This window comes from Sinocyclocheilus grahami, unplaced genomic scaffold, assembly GCF_001515645.1.
Source record: "Sinocyclocheilus grahami isolate Dianchi unplaced genomic scaffold, SAMN03320097.WGS_v1.1 scaffold961.1, whole genome shotgun sequence".
In the NCBI taxonomy this organism is placed as follows: domain Eukaryota; kingdom Metazoa; phylum Chordata; class Actinopteri; order Cypriniformes; family Cyprinidae; genus Sinocyclocheilus; species Sinocyclocheilus grahami.
In genome coordinates, this window is record NW_015506140.1 from 57640 (window position 1) to 74033 (window position 16394).

The following is a 16394-nucleotide window of genomic DNA, read 5'->3' on the forward strand; positions in this document are numbered from 1 at the left end:
AGACTAGGTGATCTAAGGTCAGCTAGAATCATTCGGGATCAGCAGTTAGACTAATTATTTCATCAGTGTGGGTGTGTGGGGACCTGGGGCTCGGATCAAGGAGTGTGAGTGTCAACGCCATGGTGCTGAGGGCCAGGAGCAGAAACACTCTATACTTGAAATGAGTTATAATCCTGCCAGAACTACAGGGCACAGCAAAACACACATCACACATACACACATACATTTCCTGACATGTGCTCCCTCAAGTCTGCAGCTCATCCACTCCAAGCCTTTGGCTTATTACTGGTGTCCAGTCATGCTTACCGAAACAATTTCCAACTGTGTGCATGTGATGCAGGAGACGATGCATCAAAGATCCACACAATTATACAGCAGGCAACATTATTATCATTATACAGAGCTTGTCAGAACAGTGTGTACATAACAATGCCAACACACTGTGGAACCTTAATTAATTAAGATTATGTATGTACAGCTTATTTGAATTCAGCATAACTTGGTGCTGATTTAAAACATTTTACACATTGAATGGATAGTTCACCCAAAAATCAAATGTCCAAACCTGTATGACTTTTTCTCCCCCCTGTGGAACGTAACAGAAGATATTTTGAGAAATGTCTCAGTGTGGTTAATGGTTATCATAAGAATGGTTTATTATGTGCAGAGAAAGGAAGTCATACAGATTTGGAATGACATGAGGGTAAGAGTAAATGATGACAGAATTTTCCTTTTTTGGCTAAACTATTCCTTTAAGAAATACATTGTGTTTTTGTGAAGAGTCGGCTGAATGATGTACTTTCACATGGGATGAAGACTGTTTTCATAATAGCTTAATATTATGGTGTTGGTTAACCTCCTTCAATGTGTTTCACCTTGTTGAAATGACCACACTAGTAGCGTAGTGTAGTTTGGTGATGTAAACAATGAAAATTAGACAACAGAACACACTTATTATCATGTTTTACAAGTGGAGACAATGGAAGAACCAGTGCCTATATGTCCCTCTTCTGAAGACAGAAGACAGAAAGACAAACAAACACAGAATCCAAACGCACTGGTACGGCAAACAAGCTTGAAATACTTGATGAAAAGAATTGAAGAAAATTCTGAGTAGTGATGCCTAAGTTGCCCAAGATAGGACAGGAATTAACTATTGTGTAGACTACTCTCTAAAACTCACTATAATCTGTGAAATTTATATAAAACCCCACAACAACACTGTACAGAGAGTATAGAAAAGAATCATCCCCCTTTAAAATAATCACATTTTGTTGCTTTTCAGCCTTAAATGAAGACAGACACAGTTTTTGTTTCATCCAGCTGTGTTTACTCAGTGCAACTTATAAAATCCAAGTGAAAGATATAACACCAACATGTCATAAAAAAAAAATCCAGAATCAGTGTTGGAAAAGAGATTGTGTCAGTATTTTGTGAAAGTGACATGACGTGTGGTGTCCCATACTCGGAATTTGTGCTCTGCATTTAACCCATCAACGTGCACACACACAGTAGTGAACACACACACCGTGAACACCCCCCCGAAGCAGTGGGCAGCCAATGCTGCGGCGCCCAGGGAGCATTTGGGGGTTTGGTGCCTTGCTCAAGGGTCTCACCTCAGTCGTGGTATTGAGGGTGGAGAGAGCGCTGGTTATTCACTCCCCTCACCTACAATCCTTGCCAGACCTGAGACATGAACCCGCAACCTTCGGGTTACGAGTCTGACTCTCTATCCATTAGGCCACGACTGCCCCTTTTGTTGCTTTAATTACAGCCTTTAGTCTGTTGGGATATGTCTCTACTAACTTTGCACATCTCGACTTTGCAGTATTTGCTCACTCTTCTTTGCAGAACTGCTCAAGTTCAGTTAAATTTGATAGTGACCGGTTGTGAACTGCAGTCTTCAAGTCATTCCACAGATTTTCAATGGGGTTTAAAGGGTTAGTTCACCCAAAAATGAAAATTCTGTCATTAATTACTCACCCTCATGTCGTTCCAAACCCATAAGACTTCTGTTCATCTTCGGAACACAAATTAAGATATTTTTGATGCATTCTGACAGCTCTCTGATCCTCCCATAGACAGCAAGGGTACTACCATGATCAGCATCCAGAAAAGTAGCAAGGAGATTGGTAAAATAATCCATGTGACATCAGGGGTTGAACCGTAATATTACGAAGCTACGAGAATACTTTTTGTGCGCAAAAGAAAAAAAAAAGACTTTATTCAACAATTCGTCTCCTCCGCGTCACCCTAGAGCCATTTTGGAGAGTATCCACTGAACGCAAACAGCGCATGTTGTTCTGTGTCAGCGTGTCCGTGTGGTGCGGATGACACAGAACAACATACGCTGTAAGTCTGGGCTCTGACTAGACCATGCAAGGACATTCACTTTTTTCTCCTTCAACCACTGTGCGCTCAGTTTTGCTGTGTGCTTTGGGTCATTGTCATGTTGGAAGGTAAACCTTCTTCCCATTGACAACTTTCAAGTGCTCCAGTCCCTGATGCAGAGAAACTCCCCCATAACAGGATATTACCACCTCCATGCTCTACTTTAGGAATGCTGTTATTTGGATGGCGAGCTGTATTGGATTTCTGCCAGACATATCGTTTGGTGTTGAGGCCAAATAATTCAATTTTAGTCTCATCTGCCTCAGAATCTTCAAGGTGCGTTTTGGCAAAGCTCAGTCGTGACTGCATGTGGTCTTTCTTGAGTGGCTTTTTTCTTGCAACCTCCCCATACAAGCCACATTTGTGGAGAAATCGGGTGTCCCAACCAGACACGACGCGATAAAAAATATCTTTTCCATGTAGTTTTTGTCTTAACCACCCGCGACAGCGACACGTGACAATAAGCGACATGGTATTCTATTTTAGGAACGGTTTTTATTTTCTGCGATGTCGCGGCAGGAACAACATACAAAATATGACAGTGATAATCTCAGGTAATGCATATGTGCTTTAATTCAATGTTAATAGTGTCTAATGTGAGTTTGAATATTATTTTGCGTTATCTTTATAGCCATAGTGAAAGCAACAATATATATTTTACCTCAGTCGGACTCATGGGGACTCGTGTATTCAGGATTAAGTCCCCACCGGGATAGAAACACACACACACACACACACACACACACACACACACACACACACACACACACACACACACACACACGTTTAAAAACAAATGAACAAACAAAAAATCTGGATCTCCATGTCTGCCATGCAAATCAACTGTTCCTGCTCATTCCCAGACTGGATCTCTGCTCTCCACTTTCCCTAATTGCAGATTCAATTATTAGATTTGTCAGTATTAATTTTTTTATGCTTAGATTTTTTTGGGGAGAACAAACTGTAACATCGGGTGTCCCAACCAGACACGACGCGATAAAAAATATATTTTCCATGTAGTTTTTGTCTTAACCACCCGCGACAGCGACACGTGACAATAAGCGACATGGTATTCTATTTTAGGAACGGTTTTTATTTTCTGCGACGTCGCGGCAGGAACAACATACAAAATATGACAGTGATAATCTCAGGTAATGCATATGTGTCTTTATTCAATGTTAATAGTGTCTAATGTGAGTTTGAATATTATTTTGCGTTATCTTTATAGCCATAGTGAAAGCAACAATATATATTTTACCTCAGTCGGACTCATGGGGACTCGTGTATTCAGGATTAAGTCCCCACCGGGATAGAAACACACACACACACACACACACACACACACACACACACACTTGCTCTAGTGCAAAATAAGGTTACACTCACTGTAACTATATTCATTAACCATTTACTGGTGTGTGATGGAGAAAAAAAGAGATCTGTCAAACCATACCGATATCAAAGCCTTCAAAACTCACTTTCAAAGTTAAATTAGAAAAATTAGTTCAGGCAAAAGAAAGTTCTGTTACATTAAAGGGTTAATTCACCCAAAAATGAAAATGTTTTACTCACCCTGGAAGCATCCTAGGTGTATATGACTTACTTCTTTGAGACGAATCCAGTCAGAGTTATATAAAAAATTGTCCTGGCTATTCCAAGCTCTATCATTGCAGTCAGCGGGTGTTGCAGTTGAACAGTCCACAAGTCGTCAAATAAGGCGAGCACATCCATTATAAAACGTGCCTCACATGGCTTCGGGGGGTGAATAAAGGCCTCCTGTAGCGAATCCATGTGTTTTTGTAAGAAAAATATCCATATTTCAAATGTAATAAACACTTTTCTCTCACTTCCGGTTTCTGTCATATGTGGAAGCCGTTCCGGCGGATGATTTAAGACATCGGCATTGCGTGATTAGTGACGAATGCGGAGAGAGAACAAAACAAAACGCCGGTCACGAATTAGAGAAAAATGCATGGATTCGCTACAGAAGGCCTTTATTCACCCCCCGGAGTCGTGTGAGGCATGTTTTATTATGGATGCGCACATTTTATTTGACGACTTGTGGACTGTTCAACTGCAACACCCGCTGACTGCAATGATAGAGCTTGGAATAACCAGGACAATTTTTAATATAACTCCGACTGGATTCATCTGAAAGAAGAAAGTCATATACACATAGGATGCTTCGAGGGTGAGTAAAACACAGGCTAATTTAAATTTTTGGGTGAACTAATCTTTTAAACAATCACTAGCACATTTAATTTTTAAAAACAGAATCCTCAAATGAACAGCCAGCTGATTTTAACTAGGTACAAAATATTACTTGTTGGTAATTATAGTTTGCATTGACTGTGTAGTACTGTGGGTAATGTGGGTATAGTCTTAAAGTTAAAATGTTGTCACCAAATCTAAATTCTTAGAGTGATTTTAAAGACTAACCGTGTCTCCAAATATGTTTACTTCCCTACTATATAGTAGGTAAAAAAAGTACATGAAACAAGTAGAATTTGTAGTCTTCGTAAAACAATAGGCAAAAAGCACACACATAAACTACTACTTCCACCGAGATTCCGAAGTGTGCATGAGATGGACACCCATGTGGCCACAGGAGAGGAGTTGTGAAAGGTCATATGTGGATGTAGTATTGATTTCATTCAAACTACATACATTCATTTTATATAGAACATACTTTTTTAACAATCAGGAAGTGTGTTCCACATCAAATGAAGCGCCCACTCTGATAGTATGCAATTTCAGATGCACCTTGATTCAATCCAGGGAAAATAACTTGTTTAGCTTTGTGTATTCTTCTCATGGCACAGTATACAGCAAGGAATGAGTCATTCCTCACATGACATTTCAAAAGTCAACAATATGTGTTTTGGTTCTATTGTTTCAGAATATTTTAAAGCTCAGGAGCAAGCTGTCTCCTGTTTTGTGTTTGCACTGATTTTTGTGGCATGCTTCACTGGCTTCACACTAGTCTCTTTGGTTTAAAATATCATGCTAAAAAAAGATGAAAGTTAAGAATGAAAGTTAGGACACCGGTAGAACGGTTTTAGCACTTCAGACTAAGGCAGAGAAAAGAGAAAAGAAAAAGAGGTCGCTTTGCATGAGGTTTTCTAGGATAGGGATTTTCTCTTTTTTTCAGGCATGGTCATTTCCCTCTGTGGAAAATGAGTCGACTTTCTTCCCATGAGGAGAACACATTCTCTACAGATGCTCTCCTTGCAAGAGTAGAGAAAAAGAGAGACAGGAATTTTATTTGTGCTCCTGTGTGTGAGAGAAGGATACATGATAGGGAATTACTTATTGAGTTCACAACTTAGTGACAGTTGTAATTTGTCTAATAACTGATATAATTACTTTTTTTTGGTTTATCTCACTAATTGTTTAGGTTACCATAGCTTTTATTTTTTAGATTTTTATTATTTATTTGATTCTATTCATATTAAAAAATTAAAATTATGCATCAGGACCTAGAAAAAAAACTATTAACTATACATATAAACTCAAATTTACACAGGGTTCTGCAGATACTTGTGCAGAAACAATATCTGAACGGTGCACTTAAATATGCATGAATGTGAAAAAAGAAACTGCATTACACAAAACAAAAAAGTATCAAATGAAGTGGTGTTTATTTTAAAGAAAGCACAAGCATACTTTTAATTCAAAATTTAGAGTACAAAATAGATACACAGTTCATAATTTAAGCAAGAAAAATATTTCAACACTTTCTGGTTGCCAGACTTAGTGGATCATGAAAAAAAATAACTGAGTCCAGTAGTTTAGAAGTAATGGCTAAGAAAAGTGAAGATCTTTTTGAAATTCTGCTGTCCATGCAGGGCTGTTTCTAGGCATAGGCGAGCTAGGCGGTCGCCTAGGGCGCCACCAGCTGAAGGGGTGCCAATGAGCGCACGTACTGGCACTTTTAGCAGGGTTGTGATAAAGAGTGGCATGGTCACCCTGAAATATGACTGCCGCCCCCACTGGATCCCCCAACATTATTGGGATAGAGTACTGTCAATCTGACGATGCCTGTATGCCACTGGACCAGAGTGCTGTCAATTGCTGCCTGATTGTTGCATGCAAAGTTTGCATTTGGAGGTCATAGAGGGCAGAGCGTTCGTTATTTAAAGGGGATATTAACGCGTTAACGAGTAGCAAATGATTAAGTAGCTGCATTGGTTACTTTTATGCCACTGATAAAGCTTTTATATGTAGTTTGGGGTAACAAAGGGGTTTTATAGGTTTGACTGAAATAATAATGCAATAACTGACACTTTAAATCAATGTTTCAAGAAACAACAACAAAAAAATTGAATAAAAAACAGATAAAGACAAAAATGATAATCGGGGCAATAGGGATTTCGCCTAGGGCGTCAAATTGGCTAGAAACGCCCTTGTGTCCATGCAATGTAATAATTCATTCATTTTAAGAGCACGTTATGGGGGCACAGGCCTATACACCTCTCTTAGACTCATCACCTTACTTTAAAGAGTGTTATGATCTACTTTAAAGATGAAATGAATACTCTTTTCTACTACAAATAAGAGAGAATGGATCAGAGGATAGAGAGAGACGAGAGAAGAAAGGTGCCTCTACACTGCAAAGCAATGCATCTCTTAGCAGAAGAATGTCTTACAAAAGTTGAACTGGTAGAGAGAAATAGGCCAGACTAATGGAGTGTGTCACAGAGAACCAACAGTACTCACACTCACTGTCTGAGGACAAACGCACAACAGTTAACTTCATTAGTAGCACCTGATACATAATTAAAGAACATGAAATAATCTGTAAGGTTTCCACGAGTATATAATACAGTGGAGTCCCAATCTCTGAGACCTCATTCAAATCTGAGATTCAAAATCAAAATCAAGTTTCAGGATTTTGAAAACTTTTATATAAAGGGACATTATAAAATAAAATGAATAAGAAATATTTACTCATCTAATATTTAAGTCTATTTTCAGGTCACTATTCAAATAAAATAATACTTATTTTTATATACACTACCAGGGAAAAGTGGAATACATCCGTTTTTTAAATTGTTTTTATGCCTACCAAGGCTGCATTTATTTAATCATACAATTTAAAATAACTGTAGTCTATTTTAATATATTTTCAAATGTAATTTATTCCTGAGATGGTAAAGCTGAATTTTCAGCAGCCATTACTCCAGTCCTCAGTGTCACATGATCCTTCAAATTTTGAATATGCTTATCAGTATTTTGTTGAAATAGAAACCTTTCGTAACATTATAAATGTCTTTACTGTCACTGTTGATCAATATAACGCATCCTTGCTGAATAAAAGTATAAAAAAAAAATTATTTTTTGGAAAAAATAAGAAATGTTTTTTTTAGCAACAAATCAGCATATTAGAATGATTTCTGAAAGATCATGTGACACTGAAGACTGAAGTAATAGCTGCTGAAAACATGAAACTGAAACTATGCCATCACAAAATAAATGTGTGTTGGCAGTGTGTGTACACAACCATCCTATAAAGATAAAAATCCACCAACTTCTTTTTTTATCCCCATAAATCAAAAGCAGTGTCTCAGAACAAGCCGTTCGCAAAATCAGAAAAATGTGACGTCACATTTTACAGGCCCCACCCACGAAAGACTCTGGACACTGCCCTATTTGCAGAGACCCCGCCCTGAGTGAGCCGCACATAATCCGCCATATTTATCTTCACTCTAGTGCATTTAAAAGCAGCATTCAAGTAAGAAATGTCTTCATATTAAAGCTACAGAAGTTATTCAGTCAAGAGCTGCCTGTTTTTATTTTATTGTTTCGGTGTCACTTAATACACAGATCTAATATAAACATGTAATTTCTTGTTTATGTAACTAATGTGTGTTTTTGACATATCCTTGTGTGTATTTGACAGTTTAAGCACACTAAGACACGAAAGAGTACTCACATGTCGTGAGACCGCTGCTTTCTGTGCACAAACTCTATTCATACTCCTGTGATATTGTTTTAAAAAACATGCAAATAAGTTTTCAGTGCAATAGACATGATAATCAAAACCAAACAGATGTTTTGTTTTGGCAGAGTATCCGAGGCACAAACTGTAAAGGCACAGCCCTATTCTGGAAAAGAGGTGGGGAACAGCAGCTCATTTGCATTTAAAGATACATGCATGAACACAGCAGGTTTTTGCTTCCACTCAAAATGGGCATTTTCAAAATGGTATAATAAATGATCTGTGGGATATTTTGAGCTGAAATTGGATAAATACAGTTATCACTTCTCTTCTGAGCGCTACATGCTAGTATATAAATACATTTGTATAGTATTTGTTCATTTATTTGATCAAAACAGTTAAAGCAGTAATATTGTAAAATATTATTACAATTTAAATGCATTATTGTTTTTTTTATTTGTGATCTTACAGAAATGATTCTAACATGCTGATTTCATGCTCAAACTTTTTTTTTTATCATCAATATTTAAAACAGTTGTGCTGCTTAATATTTTTTGTGGAAATCGTGATCCTTTTTTTTAGGATTCCTTGATTAATAAAAAGTTCAAAAGAACAGCATTTATTTGAAACTGACATTTTTTGTAAGTCTCTACTATTACTATACTAATCAAAATAATGCATCCTTGCTGAATAAAGGTATTTCAAGCAAACAAACAAACAAAAAAGACCCAAAATTGTGTATATAAGTAGTACCAATCACACTGCTTTCATCAAAAAATTATACATTTAGTTGCCATACAGATTTCCTGTTCCCAAATATGACTAGGGTCATCACTGGCTCAGAAAGACAGCTGTATTTTATGGAAGTCTGTTTCATAACTTCCAGAGTAAATAAAAGTAATTGTGAGATAAAGTTGGAAATCAGAAATGAAGGTCAGAGTGCTGAGATATAAAGTCACAGTTACTAGAAATAAAGTTGCAATTATGATAAATCAAGAAGATAAAAAGTCACATTGCGAGATATAAAGAAACCTTTTGAGACAAAAAAAATTGCACTTGAAAAGTTGCAATTGCAAGTAACACAGCTGCACATATAAGATTGTCACGGTTGCCTTCTGGGACAAAACAAAGAATGAGACGACGAGGATAAACTCAAAACGACAGTCTTTAATAAACAATCCAAAGGGTTAACACAAGGCAGGGCGAGATTCACATGAAGCACAACATCGACGTTTAATATCGGACAAAGGAAACTCAGAAACACAGGGCTTATAAACACATGAAACGCAATCAGGGAGAACAGAAACAGGTGAGGAGTAATCAAGGATAATTCATAGAAACCAGCTGAGACAAATAAACATAATCAGGACAGGAACTGGAAGGAGACCAAATAAGGGCATAAAGAATTAGCAATTTCTTTTTCTTTTTGTCACTCTTTTTTCACAAACGTTCACTTTCTGTGCCTCTCCAATTCCTCTCAGCACTCCATCTATGTAAAACACTACAGAAATAGTTTGGACTTTCTCTCTGCAGGCCTCTATTTGCTATTGTCCATTGATCAGTTCTGAAGGTGAGGCCCTGAGGGACCAAACTACAGTTTTAACATTCAGCTACATGGCACAGTGTCTGGCTGCCACCGCCACAGTCCACAGACGAATCACCGCTCACAGAAGCCGGGAAAGAAATATGTGTGCGCTTTTGCATTTAAGGCTCCACACAAAGCAAAGAGGTGGCAAATAAAGATATTCACAGATTAAACCGGCATATTCTGCTGCTATAAGGCACATTTCCTTCATCTCCTCCGACTCGGGTTGATTTGGGTTGTGTAGGAAATTCCCCGCAGATCCATCTTTGTCAGCTTCTTTAGTAGTGCTGCCGTGACACGCTTTGAAAGCCACACGCAGAGCGGCACTGATACACAAGCCCTCTCTGTCTTCAGTTTGCACTGCATAACCATAAACCCCATCTCCCGGGACAGAGGGTGTGAAGGGCACTCCTGATGGGTGATACTGATGTGCGTTTGAGTGCGTCCGCTCAGGGATGCCAGTCTGCCAAGAGCCTAGGCTTCAACAGAAGTTACACAGACACATTGGCACACCGGCGACATCACCCGGTTAGAGATCTCCTTTCCCTTCTCTGTGCCTCACTATCTCTCCTATAAGCCCCGTCAGGGTGAGTTATGTGGTTTTGCATCTCTCTGAATAACACCATACATCAACCAATCAGCTGGAGATGGAGTCGTCGCCTTCCCATGGGGGAGAGAAAAGTGAACGAGTGTTACAGAGGGAGAACAAGAGAGTGGGCAGAAGTTATGGCACGGTTATTTTATTGGAAGACATTCACGCGCTAAATAAAAGAGGAAGACTCTCATACTTCATGCAAAGCATCGATAAAGCTTTCAGGCACAACAGATCCTAACAAAAGTCTGGCTCCTCCACTGCCATATTTCATTCTGGGAAAGAAAGGGAGAGAGGAGGAGAGAAACGAAGAGAGACACAAACAAAAATAAGACTGCATTTATTATCCAGCATGTACGTGTCAAATCTTTTTTCTTGAAGTCCAGTTTGTGCCAAAAACAGACCGTTTTTGATGATCGTTTTCTTGCAGTTCTCTGACCGTTAGAAATAAAAAGTTTTTTTTGTGACTGTAAGAAGTGTAATTTCATCAATATTTACAGTTTCAGTTTGAGGTTGAGATTAGTGAGATTTTTTTTTTTTTAACAAATTAAAATTCTGTATTGATCAAAAGTTACAGCAAAGACATTGTTATAAAAGATTCCTATTTCAAATAAAAGCTGTTCTTTTGAAGTTTCTATTCATCTAAAAATGCTGAAAAAAGTTGCTGAAAAATGCTAAAGGTTTTTCAGAAAACTGTGAAAACTGTTTCCTCAAAAATATTACGCAGCACTTAAGCATCTATTTTCAACATTGATAAAAATAAGAAATGTGTCTTGAGCACCAAATCAGCATATGAGAATGATTTCTGAAGGATCATGTGACATTGAAGTCTAGAGTAATGGCTGCTGAAAATTCAGCTTTGCCATCACAGGAATAAATGACATTTTAAAATATATTCAAATAAAAAAACATTTTACAGTGCAACAATATTTCACAATATTACCATTTTTACTGTATTTCTAGCAAATAAATGCAGCTTCGGTGAGCATGAGACTTCTTTCAAAAACATTTTTAAAAATCTTAAGACCCCAAACTTTTGAATGGTAGTTATTGCACATTTCAATGATGGAAGCAAAAGAACTTTGTAAGAAATCCTATTAAGAGTTAAAAATGTCCACTGTAAACTGTAAAAAGTAAAAATGTGCAATGCACGTTGTGTTTTATCCAAGGCTGACAATGTTTAGCTGGACAATCAATCACTTACCACGGAAACAACTCTCACATTTCTCACCAAACAACTGACCCAAACTCAGATCCATCCATACATTCATCCATCCATAAATCATTAGATCATTGTATAATTCTATCCATCCATACAAATCTATCTCTATCCCTACATCCACCCATTCATTCAGATCTATCTCCAACCATCCATCCCTCCATCAATTGTTAGATCATTGTATTATTCCATCGTCCATTCAAATTTCTGTATCCACCCACCCACCCATCCATCCATCCTTATCTCTCTATCATCGTTAGATCATTGTATCGCTCTATCCATCCATTCAAATCTACCTCTATCATCCATCCATCCATCCATCGTTAGATTTTATTGTTCATTCATTCTATCTATCAGTCTGTCTGTCAATGGATGTAAATGCAGGGAATGTCAAGAAAAACAGCCACATACATATACATAGAGGTCACAACAGACAGTAATGTGCAGTTTGGGATTAATTAAAGTTGGACTAATGGGCCTTTTTTCCTCTGTAAAGCTTAATGATTTGTGTCTAAACGAGCTGGGACATGTCTGAGGCCTGCCGATAGCGGGATGAGAGAATGCAGTGAAAGGGGAGAGATGGAGAAGAAAAGCAGCTGCCACCAGAGAACAAAGTGAGAATAACACAATAAAGAGATGAGAGGAAAAGATAAGACATCATTGAGGAAGAAAGAAAGAAAGAAAGAAAGAAAGAAGATGAATGACACTGTAATGTTATAAGCAGGAAAGCAAATGTTACTTTTCAAGTAACATTTACTCTACAATTTAATTTTTAATGATTTGCCTCTGTCCACATAGCGATAGATTTAAAAAAATATATGTGTGGGAAAACCGTGTCAGAGATTGTTGATATTCTGAGTTTCATTCATTCATTATGCACTTCTGTATTTATATATACTGTATGCCTCTATTGCATTTTCAGCATCAAGAAAACTTCCAAAATTCCAAAAAAGAATCTTACCCTTCCAATTCTTTGCCGTCAAATTCTAAACATTTCTGTTACACAGCCCACCAATCATGTTTGGTTATGCATCCAACTCCAGAAAAACCAACTAGTGACCAACAACACAGTGACTTGGTGACCTCCAGTGATAAAATCACTGCCAGTGTGAACAGGGCTTAACAAAACCAACCCAGGCACCTTTTCTTCTCTCTTTTGATTCATTATCCATCGTTAGATTTTATTGTTCATTCATTCTATCTATCAGTCTGTCTGTCAATGGATGTAAATGCAGGGAATGTCAAGAAAAACAGCCACATACATATACATAGAGGTCACAACAGACAGTAATGTGCAGTTTGGGATTAATTAAAGTTGGACTAATGGGCCTTTTTTCCTCTGTAAAGCTTAATGATTTGTGTCTAAACGAGCTGGGACATGTCTGAGGCCTGCCGATAGCGGGATGAGAGAATGCAGTGAAAGGGGAGAGATGGAGAAGAAAAGCAGCTGCCACCAGAGAACAAAGTGAGAATAACACAATAAAGAGATGAGAGGAAAAGATAAGACATCATTGAGGAAGAAAGAAAGAAAGAAAGAAAGAAAGAAGATGAATGACACTGTAATGTTATAAGCAGGAAAGCAAATGTTACTTTTCAAGTAACATTTACTCTACAATTTAATTTTTAATGATTTGCCTCTGTCCACATAGCGATAGATTTAAAAAAATATATGTGTGGGAAAACCGTGTCAGAGATTGTTGATATTCTGAGTTTCATTCATTCATTATGCACTTCTGTATTTATATATACTGTATGCCTCTATTGCATTTTCAGCATCAAGAAAACTTCCAAAATTCCAAAAAAGAATCTTACCCTTCCAATTCTTTGCCGTCAAATTCTAAACATTTCTGTTACACAGCCCACCAATCATGTTTGGTTATGCATCCAACTCCAGAAAAACCAACTAGTGACCAACAACACAGTGACTTGGTGACCTCCAGTGATAAAATCACTGCCAGTGTGAACAGGGCTTAACAAAACCAACCCAGGCACCTTTTCTTCTCTCTTTTGATTCATTCAGAGCTCGCTGAACATTCACCTCAGGACACAGCAACCCAGATACCTCCATCTGTCCTTGCACGACTTGCGCTTTATACATTACTTTAGATGCTACAGAAGGTTTACACACCAGCATCCCGCTGCTTGTGTAACTGCAATGGCTTTTTATGTATGTGTGTGTGGTCATGCTGGCACACAGCGTGACAGAAACAGATGATGTGATGATAGAGTGCTGGTCTGGTGTGAGTATTTGCGTCAGTGCCTTTTGACCCAAAGCTCACTTTGCCTTACACACTCCCACCATGCATTAGTTAATGACCATTACCACTGCATATACACACATCTCACGTCCGAGACAGTCTGCTGTGTGTGCATCACTTTCCACTTTTTCCTCTAATGTTAACATAAAACCCTTTCAAACCCCCTTCAGTTTTTTTGAGCTTGAATGCAACTTTCAAATAAAATTATTTGAATCTGAATAATTAATTTGCACAATTATTGTTGGTAAAAAGAAGTGTTTGTCTAAAATGCTTTGGCAGAAATCACACACTCACATGTCTAAAAATTATTCAGCAGATCCTTTGTTTCTGTTGAGATTTACATACCCTCATGTCTCTCAAATCTCACATGGCTATACATTATCTCACACTACTGTTCAAATGTTTAGGGCCAGTAAGATTTTTAAATGTTTTTAAGTCTCTTATGCTCACCAAGGCTGAGCCCCACCTTTAATTGGCAACACAAAGGTGCCCTATCAGTCCTATAGGTACCCCTGGAACTCGAGGGGGACAAACCACCCCCCGGACCATGGTTTCTATTCATGTTTTTTTTTCCCCCATGACACTCCGGAGGTCTGTGCACGCCACTGCATATACAGTATATATATATATATGTATATGCCTATTTCACCCTTCAAATAAAAAGGTGCATGATGCCCCGGTGGGTGTCTTGTAAGGAGTCTTGCTCTATTCTGCCACGAGGTATGGTTCTATTGTTAATCTCCAAGACGCAGACACAGAACAACAGTTGTTCCTGACACTGCCATCCTGCTGTATTAACCTCATCATGTTTTTTTCCCCCCCATGACACTCCGGAGGTCTGTGCACGCCACTGCATATACAGTGGTGTGAAAAAGTGTTGGCCCCCTTCCTGATTTCAGGTGCATGATGCCCCGGTGGGTGTCTTGTAAGGAGTCTTGCTCTATTCTGCCACGAGGTATGGTTCTATTGTTAATCTCCAAGACGCAGACACAGAACAACAGTTGTTCCTGACACTGCCATCCTGCTGTATTAACCTCACCCAAAGTGTCAGCAAATAGAGAGAGAGATGAAAAGAGAGGGAAGCAATTAGCCTGTGAGAAGTGTGTGTGCATGTGTATCCCTGTGTCTGCTTTCTTTCTCTTCCCAGGTCCACCAGCCTCTCTTCTTTCCTGCGCCCAGGCATCTAGAAAGTGCTGAGCTGGCTCTTTCCCTCACTCTGTCCTTCTCGTCCCTTCTCGCCCATGTTCTTTTGCTCTCTCGCAGCCATTCAGAGTCACGGCAGTGGGACATGAACACAATGCTAATCAGGTGTTCTTCTTCGTCTCTGCCACTCCCGCTCTCTCTCTCTCTCTCTCACTGGCGATGTCAGAAGTCATAAAAAGCAAGAAAACAGCTGGCCTGCGTATTTGTTCCTCCCTTCACTTTCATTTACTCAGTCCTTCATTCACATACAACAATACTATTTCAGGTTGACTAACATGTCTTGGCCCTAATCTAGGGATAAATACTTACAAATTACAGTTTTAAGACTAGATTGTACATTTTCTGAATGTGTGTGCTTATACAACCATGGTAAAAGAGAGCATCTATCAATTCCCTCTTGCTACTTTTTAAGTTAAACAGAGATTATTTTTAATAAGCAGCAATATTTGAGGTATTCTTCACATAACTTTGCTGAGCAAGAAGTGTGCATATGTGTTGTAGCTTTTAGAGTTTAGTTGTGTATAATGTTCCGCTCTAATGATTGTGTGTATGTATTAATTCTGACGTTCTAAATTAGAACTTGCTCACGACATGCTGGGCAGGCAGCCGGACATGTCAGAACGTGACGACATCATCCGAAGCAGCCGGCATCAACATGGAGACAGGAGACCCAAAGTGTACCGGCCGCCCTCCTGCCACTTCACCTGCACTGGACAACCATCACTGTATAAGAACCTCATCACTTAGACTCAATCACAGCTCACAAACCTCAGGAATAGACACTACATACTATGACAATGGTGAGAATATATGCAGCACTTCATATAGTATGTACAAGAAAGTATGCCAGAATCGGGATATACAACAACACCATTAAATAGCATGATCTACTGAAATTTACTGATCCTTAAACATTTAATTGCTTTACAATCAAATACAATTCTATTTATTTAATTGGGAAGTAAAATTATAAGGTTGAGTGTTGAATTTAAAGAAATATGAGGTCAGTGGAGAGGTTTTTGTCCTGTTTTCCTGTAGAAATTTCAAAACATCCTTTAAAGAAATTATAATAAAATAAAAATAAATAAATAAATGTACTTAAAATAACATGACATTATATATTGTATAGACTACCATTCAAATAAGGTTTAGGGTCAGTACACTTACATTTTTTTTATATAAAATTTAAATATATATATACAGTA

At 38.2% G+C, this 16394-nt stretch overlaps 1 protein-coding gene across 1 annotated transcript in view; it reads right to left on the bottom strand.

Moving 5' to 3' along the window:
• Positions 1-16394, bottom strand: part of LOC107564780 (fibroblast growth factor 14-like) — a 41590-nt gene that overhangs the window by 10540 nt on the left and 14656 nt on the right. The gene's annotated exons all lie outside the window — the stretch shown is intronic.